The sequence below is a fragment of the Budorcas taxicolor genome, chromosome 9 (assembly GCF_023091745.1).
Source record: "Budorcas taxicolor isolate Tak-1 chromosome 9, Takin1.1, whole genome shotgun sequence".
Taxonomy (NCBI): Eukaryota; Metazoa; Chordata; class Mammalia; order Artiodactyla; family Bovidae; genus Budorcas; species Budorcas taxicolor.
The window spans coordinates 49939115-49951392 of record NC_068918.1 but is presented as its reverse complement, the minus strand read 5'-3'; positions in this window follow the sequence as shown (position 1 = coordinate 49951392).

The window sequence follows — 12278 nt, the reverse complement described above, 5'->3', positions numbered from 1 at the left end:
TCTTGAGAAGAACCTGTGTCAAAATACCAATAAAAATAATAATAATCAAAGAGAAAAATATCCTATATTCAAGAAACAATAGAAATAACTCTGAAGGGCAAAGGCTAGAAACACCAATAAGTCAACTGTATTACACACATAAGACTGCTTTTGATATCAGTTATAACAGGAAGTGAGAGGAGTGCATGAGCAATGGCTTTAAGAAGAAAATATGTTCAGTTTTACAAACAGTATAATCTGGAAGATTTTAGTAACGAGAAGAAAGGCTGTTTAAAACTTGGACAATAAAAAAAATCTATATGTGATTCCAACCTTATGTAACAAAACAGGAAATGATTTTGAATAATAGGTGAGGCAGGTTTAAAAATAATACATTGTTGCCTGATGTTAAAATATTGTTTTCATGTAGCACAATTTTAAGGTCATAGAATTAGATTTACTTCACTTGTGTCAAAATACTACTTGAAGTAGTGTAGATGATAATGCATTAAATGCTATTTACTCTCCACTATTTTGGAAAGAACCAAGAGAAAAGCATAAAATAATGGATGGTAGTCATAGCAAAGAAATCAAATTGGAAGAGCCCTGAGAATATTTAAAGTAAAAGTGACTGAGGTGAGAAAATACAAGGGAAAAACCAAAGCAGAGAGAAGCACAGAGGCCAATTTTCTTATCATTGTTAGCAAGGACTTTAAGTGGAGACTCACAAGTTAATATAACTAAGACTAAGTTAACCAATCCATAAGTTAAAGTATAAGCATATTACTTATGTATTTATAGATATCTTAGAAGAATCAAAAATAACATAGCATAAAAATCAAGAGTTGAAAGTGGGAAAAAATCAGTGAGTAGTGTAATTTTTCTAACCTTTTTGTTTATGAAGTAAAAAACTACTACATTTGTCTTAAACACTAAATAGTAGACAGATATATACAATTTATTTATACTTATAGTGAAATTCAGAAGAAGAATACAACTGAAATTATTTAAAGATTGTTGAATAATACTATTCTGGAAGTGTGAGCCTAGAGTATAAAGCAGGAGGGAGATTCAAGACTTTCAGTATATGTTCTTTTGTGTTGTTTGAAGTTATATTTTCACCCTACTCACTAATTAAAGTGCCATTTCTTTTAATGAACTAACTCAACTCTCTTGATCATGTGGAGAATGAATTAGGAGAAAGGGTTCAAAAGCAAGAGATTTTCAATAGTTAAGGTGAGAGATATTAAAGCCTAACATGAAGACATAGCAGCTTATTATCAAATACATGAGACATTTAATATATATTAAGAGATTACTTATATAACAATTAATTTCAATCAGGAACACGAGTGAGAAATCCAAGGCTACTTTTTATTGGAAAGTCTCTAGTGCAATCATCCTAGATACATAAGGAATTAAAATGGAAGATGAGGACAATGAAAGAGTTCAGTTGCTTCTTAGTGGAACTTAAAGTATCTATGAGTGTTCAGGTGAAAAAGACTGAAGCTCAGATTTTACTTTAAGGTATACACTTGATGATCACAGAACAGTATTTGAAATTAAAAACTATACTAATAAAGGAGATTACTTTAAATGTGTTATAGTCAGGAGAATCCAGTACAGAACCCTGGGTACATCTACTTTGAATATATAGGCACAAGAAGAGAATGATAAGGGTGATATTTGAAGTAGTAATCTTAGAAGAAAGCAGGGAATCAGAATTGTCTGGTTTCAAAACTTAGAGGAAGGAACAAACTTTGAAAAAGAAAGAGTAAAGTCATAGAGAGTTAACTAAGAGAAAGAGTAAGAAATAGACACTAAATTTGATTCCATAATGAGGTGTGTCACTGGAATGACAGACATTCATGAGTGCAAGACAAACGTGTGTTGAAAAAGTAAGTGAGAAGTACTTAAAAAGCCTGGTTTAAAAGTCAGAAATTAATAGAAATGATAGGAATATTGATATTTACCTATTTATAGACTGAGGGAAAACAAGATGATAGTAATGGAGAAGAAGGAATTGAAAGTGCGTAAGTGAACAGGTGATAAAACTAGACCAGCAGGAGAGCAGAAAGGTGGCAATTGGCCCACACATTGAGGAACCACACTTGAATAAAAGGACAGACTTCTTTTTCTTTGAGACTCGTAGGAAAGAAGTGTGGATATTATTGCATGGATAAGACTTTGAAGTTTTGTATTCTAAAGAACTTATCTGTAATAACTTAAATTTTCTTAATGCTATGGAAAACAGGAGCTAGTACAAAGCATCAGAGAAGAAGAATTGGGACAGCAATGGTTGAGTAACTGGTGATGGAGAGATATGGATGTTTGGACTATTTCCTCTGGGAAATGGGAAGTGAAACTGTCCAGCATGAAGTCTGCAGAATTCCACAGTTCAGCTGTAGGAGTGGTGAAGAGGGATGGTTGATGTCTAGCTTCTAGACCCTGACTGCAGGACCAGTGAGGGAGCAAGGAAGCAAGTGAGATAAAGACACTGGCAGAAAAGTGGTTATGGGGATACCTTGCAGAATCTAATTTGAAGATGAATGGAAGCCAATTGAGAAATGCTGATAGATTGAGAGAAAAAAGAAAGTTGGAAGACAGAAAGAAGATCTTCTTTAGGCCAAAGAGGTGCAGTGATTATAGGGATTGAAAGATAAAAAATTCTAGTGAAAGAATGAAATACATGGCATTTAGTATTTTGGGGAAAGAATGATACTGATTATGTTGAGGAAATGGTTATGATAGGGTGTAAGAGAAATTGAGTGGACACTGAGCTAGTATTTGGAAGTGAAACATCTTGAGATATCTCTGTTGTGTTTTCTATCAAGATATTGGGGCTTCCCAGGTGGCACTAGTGGTAAAGAAGCAGCCTGCCATTACAGATGATACAAGAGATGCAGGTTTGATTCCTGAGATGGAGAGATCTCCTGGAGTATGAAATGGCAATCTACTCAAATATTCTTGCCCGGAAAATTCCATGGACAGAACAGCCTGGAGGGCTACAGTCCATGGTGCCACCAAGAGTCAGACATGATTGAACACACACACCAAGATGTGGATAATGCTAAATATTAATAAAATGATGCATGTGGACTTTTTGATACAAACATAGATATGCAACAAATAATCTTCTGTATATGATAAAATAACTTTTAGAATTAAAGGTTTACGGATATTAGATATTGTAGGAATTCATATTACTTTGCTATACATTGGAAATTTATAGTCTCTCAAAATTCATTTGTTGAGAACCTAATGCCCGAGGTGGGATCTTTGGGGGATGATTAGTTCATGAAGGTGGAGCCTTCACAAGTAGGTTGGTGGCCTTATAAAAGAGTACCCAGAGAGACCCTTTACACCTTCAGCTGTGTGAAGATACAGCAGAAACTCATTAGTCTGCACCCCAGAAGAGTGCCTTCACAAGAATCTAACCATGCTGATATCCTTAACTTGAACTTCCAACCTATCCCCAGAACTGAGAAATACATTTCTGTCATTTACAAGCCACCGAGTCTGTGATATTTTATTGCAGCCGCATGAATGGACCAAATGATATTAGTCTAAAGTATTCTAATATCTGGCTTCCTCGATGGCTCAGCTGTATAGAATCTACTTGCAGTGCAAGAGAAACAGGAGACAGATTGGAAAGATCCTTTGGAGGAGGAAATGGCAACCCACTCTGGTATTCTTGCCTGGAAAATCCCATGGACAGAAAAGCCTGGTGGACTACAGTCCAAGGGATCACCAAGAGCCAGACATGACTGAACAACCAAGCATGTACACACACACACATACGTTCTAATATCATTTGAAAAATATAAAAATTAAGGAGACATCTGTAGTCTACTCTTTCAAATTGGCATGGATAGAACAAATATTTCAAAAATTTAGTTGAAAGAATAAATATTTTACATAAAATTAATGTATACAAAAATATATAGACTGGTATTTGCCAAATCCCTCCCACCAAGTTTTCTATCTATTTTAAGTGTTTTAGAGCAAATTTAAGTCAATTTCTAATTTTACCTGAAATCAGGGGGATTTGGTTCAAGTTGCATTGACTGTGTAATGATTATACTGTATCTTCTCATCAAAATTGGAATGTTTTGTCACTTTTTAAAGTATATGTATACTAGGGAGATTGAAAAAGCATTCAAAACAACTGCAAAGAAGTTTTTATAAACTCAAAGATAACTCTATATGAGTCCTTTTCCAGCACTTTACATTTTACATTTTTATTTCCTTACATTTCTCAACTTTTCCATTGACTCCAAAAGCCATTTTTCCTTCATGCATGTGGTGATTATTAAAATGTGTATCACATTCTAACGATCACTCTTTGAATTTTTCAAGACAGAGGACTAGAATATTAAAAGTTTTATCTCAAGTGACAACATGCATTGCTATGAAAGTTTAGAGTATTTTTTTTTTCATTCAAGCTTGTAATGATTTGACTTTTATCATTTAAATGACTATTGAGAAAATGGAGTGGAAGATTAAAAATTATCTGATACATATATACTGCTTAAACAACAAGCAATTCGGAAGAAAATTATACCTGTCTTCTTAATAGCAGACTGGGTCCATGAATTATTCAGAAGGTGGGCTTGATGCTGTCATTGAATGGCCTCAGCCTACATTGGAGGTTTTCAGGTGAAATCATAAGGGCTAGGGTTCTTATTCAGGGAACATACTTTATTAATAAAGGAGCATTCACCCCTCAACATCTTTCACTCATTTACTCCCATTTTGACATGTCAGTTGGTCACATCTTCCTTTTCTTTTGTTAGACTGTAAGAATTTTAGTTCCAAGGACAATTTTTCAAATGTTATCAGTGATTGAAAACAAGTGCTTATAATGAAAGTAGATTTGCAATCTTCAGTCTGGCGTTTATAGCTCTGAATGCTATAATTATGAAACCATCCATGTGTGTGCTTTCATAACATATTATGACAGAAGATTACATTCCAAGTCAAGATTATTCCCCAGAATAGTGGTCTAAAATATGACTTTTCTCCTTTTTCTCTCCACAATATTCCAAATTAGAGCCTAGCCAAAAAAGAAGCCAAGGAGGACTTACAAAACAAACAAACAAACAAACAAAAAACAACCCTCCATTCACTGAAAGTAGTTTGCTAACATTTTCATTGCTATGAAGGTATGGCTACAAAACTTTCTCTACTTATAAAAATGTTTCTTGTGAGGTATACAGGAGATATAATAGTGAAGTAAGGGACAATTTTCCCTACACACATCCATCAACCATCTACCATGTGAATATTACTAAAAAGGAAACAGTGTTATTAGACACTGTACCCGTAAGATATTAAAACATGACATTTTGTAGAATCCCATTTCAAATCTTTAACCTAGTAGGAAGCACTGTCAAATGGAACATCTAGGAGGACTACCTCAGGGTTTTGGAGCTCTGCCATTTTGTATGTGTGTCATAATGGAGAGTGGTGGGGTGAGTGACTTTTTCCTCATTGAACTTTCATAAGCAATGATCATTTGCATTGTCCTTTTATTCACTAATAGGTTTAAAGGGGAAATTCAAAGACAGTTAACCGTGAAACCATCTGATATATAGTGGATTAACTCTCAGGCAGGTTTTAAAATTCGATGTGCCCAAATACTAGAAAACAATGTTTTCTTCCTTTTTATTTATTTTATGGGGTCCCTTTAAAAAATATTAATATGCTTTGGGGAAGAAGGACAAATGAAATCATTTAAAAGAGAGAGAGAGAAAAGAAACTACATATTTCACAGAATAATATTTCTGGGTACCAGATTTTTGTGGCATGGACTTGGAATTTTCTCTTTGAAAATTCATCTTTTTCTATAATATTTTTACCTTGAGAATTTCTCAGTTTTGTTCAAAGAGATGTATGTACAAATCCTGCCTGTCTGTGTTTTGTCATTGTTGCTCACTACCCCTCACACTAATACATCTTTTAAGTGCTTCCAAAGTCTTAGTAATAAACCACGTGGAAGAGCTGAAAGAACTCCAAAACAAAAGAAAGAAATCTTGAGTTAGAAATCTCATTTCCACAGTTAGGAAAACCAACCTTTGCTCTTGCTCTTCCAGGAACACTCTCTCCAGATTCCCCCGAGCACTTGCCATCTTCTCTCTTCTCCCAGTTTTCCTCATAAGGTCATCACATATGCAAACCCAGCATCCTGAGTGTCCCCGGTGTGCCATCTGGTGTCATTAAGAACAAGGAAGCACTGTTCTTCCCGGGATGCAGTCAGACACTTTATGTTACTGCAGCCGTCAACCCAGCACTGTGGCTTCCTGCCTTCATGGCTGCAGGGGCTTACTCTGGCTCTGGGAAGACTAGCATCACTAGAAGAGGCCAGCACCTTGCACACACAGCCTGTCTGCCTTCCTCTGGGCAGCTGGTTCCAACACTTGGCAGATGGATACAGATCATGATGAAGTCTAGTCGGTTGACATTATTTCTCAGTTAGAGGGATTATGATTCTTTCAATTTTTGGAAACCTCAGCAGAAACTGATTTCCTGGTTGCTATGTAGCTCAGCCACTGATCAATCAGACTTCCTAAGGTTCATTGTGTGTTGGCCAAACCTGTGTCAAAATTCATTCTCCATCCTCCTGGACCTGAGGGACTCCAAAATCTGCTTGAGCTTTGGGGGAGAACTTGCTGTCCAAGAAGAGCCTAGAAACTTCAGTATAGTTCAGTCACTCAGTCGCGTCTGAATCTTTGTGACCCCATGAACTACATCATGCCAGGCTTCTCTATCCATCATCAACTCTTGGAGCCTGCTCAAACTCATGTCCATCGAGTCGGTGATGCCATTCAAACATCCCATCCTTTGAATTCCCCGTCTCTTCCTGCAGTCAATCTTTCCCAGCATCAGGATCTTTTCAAATGAGGCAGTTCTTTGCATTAGGTGGCCAAAGTATTGGAGTTTCAGCTTAAACATTAGTACTTCCAATGGATATTCAGGACTGATTTCCTTTGGGATTGACTGGTTTGATCTCCTTGCAGTCCAAGGGACTCTCAAGAGTCTTCTCCAACACCACAGTTCAAAAACAACAATTCTTCAGCACTCAGCTCTCTTTATAGTCCAACTCTCACATCCATTCATGACTACTGGAAAAACCATAGCTTGAACTAGATGGACCTTTGTTGGCAGATAATGTCCCTGCTTTTTCACATGCTATCTAGATTGGTCAAAGCTTTTCTTCCAAGAAGTAAGCATCTTTTAATTTCATGGCTTCAGTCACCATCTGCAATGATTTTGGAGCCCAAGAAAATAAAGTCTGTCACTATTTCCATTGTTTCCCCATCTATTTGCCATGAAGTGATGGGACCAGATGCCATGATTTTAGTTTTCTGAATGTTGAGCTTTAAGCCAACTTTTTCATTCTCCCTCTTTCACTTTCATCAAGAAGCTCTTTAGTTCTTCTTCACTTTCTGCCACGAGGGAAGTGTCATCTGCATATCTGAGGTTATTGATATTTCTCCCGGCAATCTTGATTCCTGCTTATGCTTCATCCAGCCCAGTGTTTCTCATGATGTACTCTGCATATAAGTTTAATAAGCAGGGTAACAATACACAGACTTGACATACTTCTTTCCCTATTTGAAACCAGTTTGTTGTTCCATATCCAGTTCTAACTGTTGCTTCTTGACCTGCATACAGATGTCTCAAGAGGTAGGTCAGGTGGTCTGGTATTCCCATCTCTTTCAGAATTTTCCACAGTTTGTTGTGACCCACACAGTCAAAGGCTTTGGCATAGTCAATAAAGCAGAAATAGATGTTTTTCTGGAACTCATAATCCTTTCATTTCAGGACATCCCAAATGTACAGAAACAAGGGGAGAAAGCAAGTATAGAAGAGAAAATTAAGTTAAAATTCCCAGTACCAGGGTAGCCATAGACCCAATCTGGGTTCCCAAGGAGCAAAGTGGGAGCTGTCAGACCTGATACCCTTCTTATCATATGATACAATACTTAGAAAATATGACACTCAGTTTGCTGAAACAATTTGTTAACAAATAAAACTTCTACAGAAATTTTGTTCATGATCCATGACCTCACTTAGCAAAATAATGCACAAAGGGTGGCTATCCACACATCTCAGAGTCCCTGTGGAGTAGTGGTACTTATTCAAAGGCTCTGAAGCCCCATGTGGCTCTTGCATAAACTCTCAAGTCCTCTCATTTCCATACAAGAATACTGTATTATTCTAGACTCCACAGGGATGACATAATTGTATAACCCTTCTGGGGAAGCACTGATTGCAAATGAGGCCACAGAGTCACATGACACAGATGTGTGTTAGATCAGTAAACTGTCCCAGTTCTAGAATTACAGATGGCTTCTAAGAAAAAATAAGAAACATACATCTCTGAGCATGACTGCATATTTATTTATAATCCTTTTATATTTTGGGAATATCAGTTGTTTCATTTGTTGTTTATGAGCAGCTGATGGAAGTATGTAGCCTGAATAATACTTTTTTAAATGTCAAATTGCTTTATCCATTAGGCAAACATGTGGTTTTGTTCATTAAGCATATTATAAAATAGGGAATTTTTCACTGGAGTCTACTTAAGTAAAATTCATTTCACGTGATAAGTAAGACCGTGATATTTCTCTTTTTTCCCCTACTTTTTTAGATTGCAAAGTAATTAAGAGGAGGCAATAATTTGTTTCACAAGTTTAATTTCTGGCTATAGGGTCTAAAGGAAACAGGATCATTTTTCTTAAAAAATCAGATTAAGTAACCGGAAGCAAATTTTAAATTTTTGCATTTATACTGGGCACTGAAAGAAGAAAAATTTAGAAATGAAAGCTTTTCAAATCTCTAATGTTTATGACAAGCCTAAACCACACTACATAGATTGTGGTTCTCTGCAGACATTGGCTTCTCAATTAGTAGTTTTTACTTCTGTCTTTTGAGCCTAAAGTTTGGCCTTGCAATAAGCACAATTATATTAACATGTAGGTACTTTGTAACCAAACACTCAACATGTACTTCCAGAGAATTTGAATCTCATATCATATATGTTCAAATTTTCTCTCCTGTAACACAGTGAAAAAACAGACCAACTATTTTTGTAAGTGATAATTTAACACAAAACCAGAACCCCACCCCATTTTTTTTTTTTTTTTTTTTTTTGCACTCATTATTTGCATCTCTCATCTGAAACTCAAAAATGACCTTGTCTGCAAGTCAGCCTTCCAGATGGGCAGGTATAACTTCTCCTAGTAATCTTTTTTGAAGACAGATAATATATTTTATTCTTTCAGTTCTCCATACTATACCAGTAAGTAAGCAATCATACTATTTTTAACTTAATAATTAGGCATACATGGTTGGCTAAAAAAAGATGTGTTAAATGAAGATTAGTGTTCATTTGGATTCCCACATGATAATCAAGAATTTCCAAGTAATAGAAACCTAGTGGCAACAGCTTAAGCAAGACTAATAAGTGAATACATATAAAATATATAATAAAAATGTGTCTCTTAAAACATAACAGAAATGCAACCCAGACTCTTAGTAGAAATGGGAGAATGTCATCAAGAGAATGGGCTATATTTTTCAATTTTATTTTTTACTTTTCTCTCTCTCTCTCCACCTCTTGCCTGCTTTTATTTTCCTTTTTTCCTACTAAACAAATTCCTTTGTTTCTCATTCCCTGTGACAAACAGAAGATAATCACTGCAGTATTTTCAATTGACTACTTATTTCAAGAAGCCCTTTCAGAATAATATGGAATAGCTCAGCTTAGCTTAAAATTTCAAAATGTAGGAAACTGGGTGACTGCCGTGGACCAAGGAACTCACCCTGGTAGCTGAGTGGGAAGTGTGTTGGGCTAGTAATACACTTGAATGCTAAACGGCACCGGGTTGTCCCTTCCTCCTCCCCAAGGTGCTTTTACTTAAAGGTGAAATAGTCTTCCACTAAGCACAACTCACTTTATCAGAAAAAAGGTAACTTGTGCTCAAATGCATGTGAAGCTGCTAATATTAATACTATCTTGGCTTTCTCTGTTTGATCTATATAGAGTGGCTTGCAAACTCTAAATAAAACAAAAAGAAAGAAATTATCATTCTTGCCAGCTTCTTGTCCTTTTTCTAAACACAAGGACCCAGGAATTGAAGCTTTTATCATTAATCATCTCATGCATTATTTTTTGAAAACCGAGATATCTGCTTCACTTAAATTTAGGTTAAATTAACATGTAGACTTTTTTATACTTTAGTATCTATTGAATTACTGACAAAAATGTATAAAGAAGTCCATAAGTAGTTCTTGCATTTGTTACTATTTGTGAAATTTTGACAACTCCCTTTTAAGTTCATTTATTCTCTTGACAAATAATTCATTGCATCTCAAATATGTGCCAGGCAGAATTTGGGGGACTCAAAGTTTAAAAATGAATAAAACAAAAATCTTACCTGCATAAGGTTTACACTGCAGGGGAGGTTAATGACTAAAAAATTAAAACTTGGAAATAAATGGAATACATTAACTGATACAAGCACTATGCAGAAACCCAGTACAGGTTAGGGATTTAGGGGAACTGCATGGATGAAGGGCTATGGATACAGGAGGGTAAGGAACAGCCCCTCTGAAGAGGAGATTTAGAAAGAGCTGAAAGTAGCCAGTGGATTCAAATGGATCTTTGATAACAGTGTAGACAAAGGCCCTGAAACAGGACAGTTTATGTGGTTGAAAAGAGCTGAGACCAGTATGCGATGGTCATTGAATGATGGGAAGGAAGAGCTTAGGAAATGCGGGTTGAGAGTGAGAACAGAAAGGAGATGGGGTCAGAGCTTTATGTTAGGTTGCTTTGCATACATACTCACTCTTGTTACTCTTGCCATAGACTTTCCCAAGCAAGAATACTGCAGTGGGTTGCCATCTCCTCCTTTGGGTAATCTTCCTCACCCAGGGATCTAACCCATGTCTCCTTCATTGGCAGGTGGATTCTCGGCTCAGTGGTAAAGAATCCATGTGCAGTGCAGGAGATATGAGTTCCAAATCTTGGAAAATCTCATGGATAGAGGAGTCTGGCAGAATATAGTTCATGGAGTTGCAACAGTGTGACACAACTTAGTGATTAAACCACCACCAGAGCTTTATGTCCTGCTGTGCTTGGTCACTCAGTCATGTCTGACTGATTTTGGTCCCGTGAACTACATACAGCCTGCCAGACTCCTCTCTCCATGGGATTCTCCAGGCAAGAATGCTGGAGTGTGTTACTAAGCTCTCCTTTAGGGGATCTTCCCAACCCAGAGACTGAACCCACGTCTTCCACATTGCAGGCAGATTCTTTATCCTCTGAACCACCAGGGGAGCCCATTATTCTTGGAGAGGGTAGCCAATCCCTTCTACAGGGGATCTTTCTGGCCCAGGAACAGAAGTGGGGTCTCCTGCATTGAAGGCAGATTCTTTATCAGCTGAGTTACCAGAGAAGGCCCTGGAGATTTAGAGTACATGGAAAATACTCTGGATTTTATTATGTGTGTGACAAGAAGCCACTAGGCAATCTGAGCAAAGAAGTGATAACAAACTAAATACTGCTTAGAAAACAGCCTCTACTGGGGCAATATTGAACAATGGGTGACCCTTACATCATTGCACTATTTCATTACATTGGTTTTAGATGCTGATGATTTGGAGTAAGCTGGAAATACTGAAGGTTCTTAGATGCTGTTAGGTTCAGATCAAAAAAATAGATCTAATAACTTCGATGTGGGGTATGAGGGGAAAAAAGAACACAGGGATAGGACCAAGGATGTTAGTGTGAACTACTAATAGAAAAGGGATTTTGTTTACTGAGATGAAACAAATGGACCCAAAAGCAGGTTTTGATGAAAGTGGAGAGACATATTGGATTATAAGTGGCACTTAGATATGTAAGCAAGTATGCATATGTGTGCCTTTTAAGTTGACATTAGAATGAGCCATCCACATTAGCAATACAAATTTGTAGAAAATAAGATTTCATGCTATAAATAGTAATTAGCACTAATATAAACCAAAAAAATTAGGAAAACTTTAAAACATGATTTAAAATGTTATCTGTAAATGCGAGTATTTAAGATGAAGTAGTCTTAGAGCGTAGGGAAGTAGTGGCGCTATCTCATTTTGTAACTTAAGAAAATACTAATTTTCAAGAGTTGTCTTATTTTATGTTTTGAACATCATATTTTTCCTTTTTTTCCCACCAGGCACCTACAGTTCAATGTTGCCTTCTTATTGTGAAAGACCTCTCTTTCAGAGCGAGTCCAGTCGCCCTTTGCTGC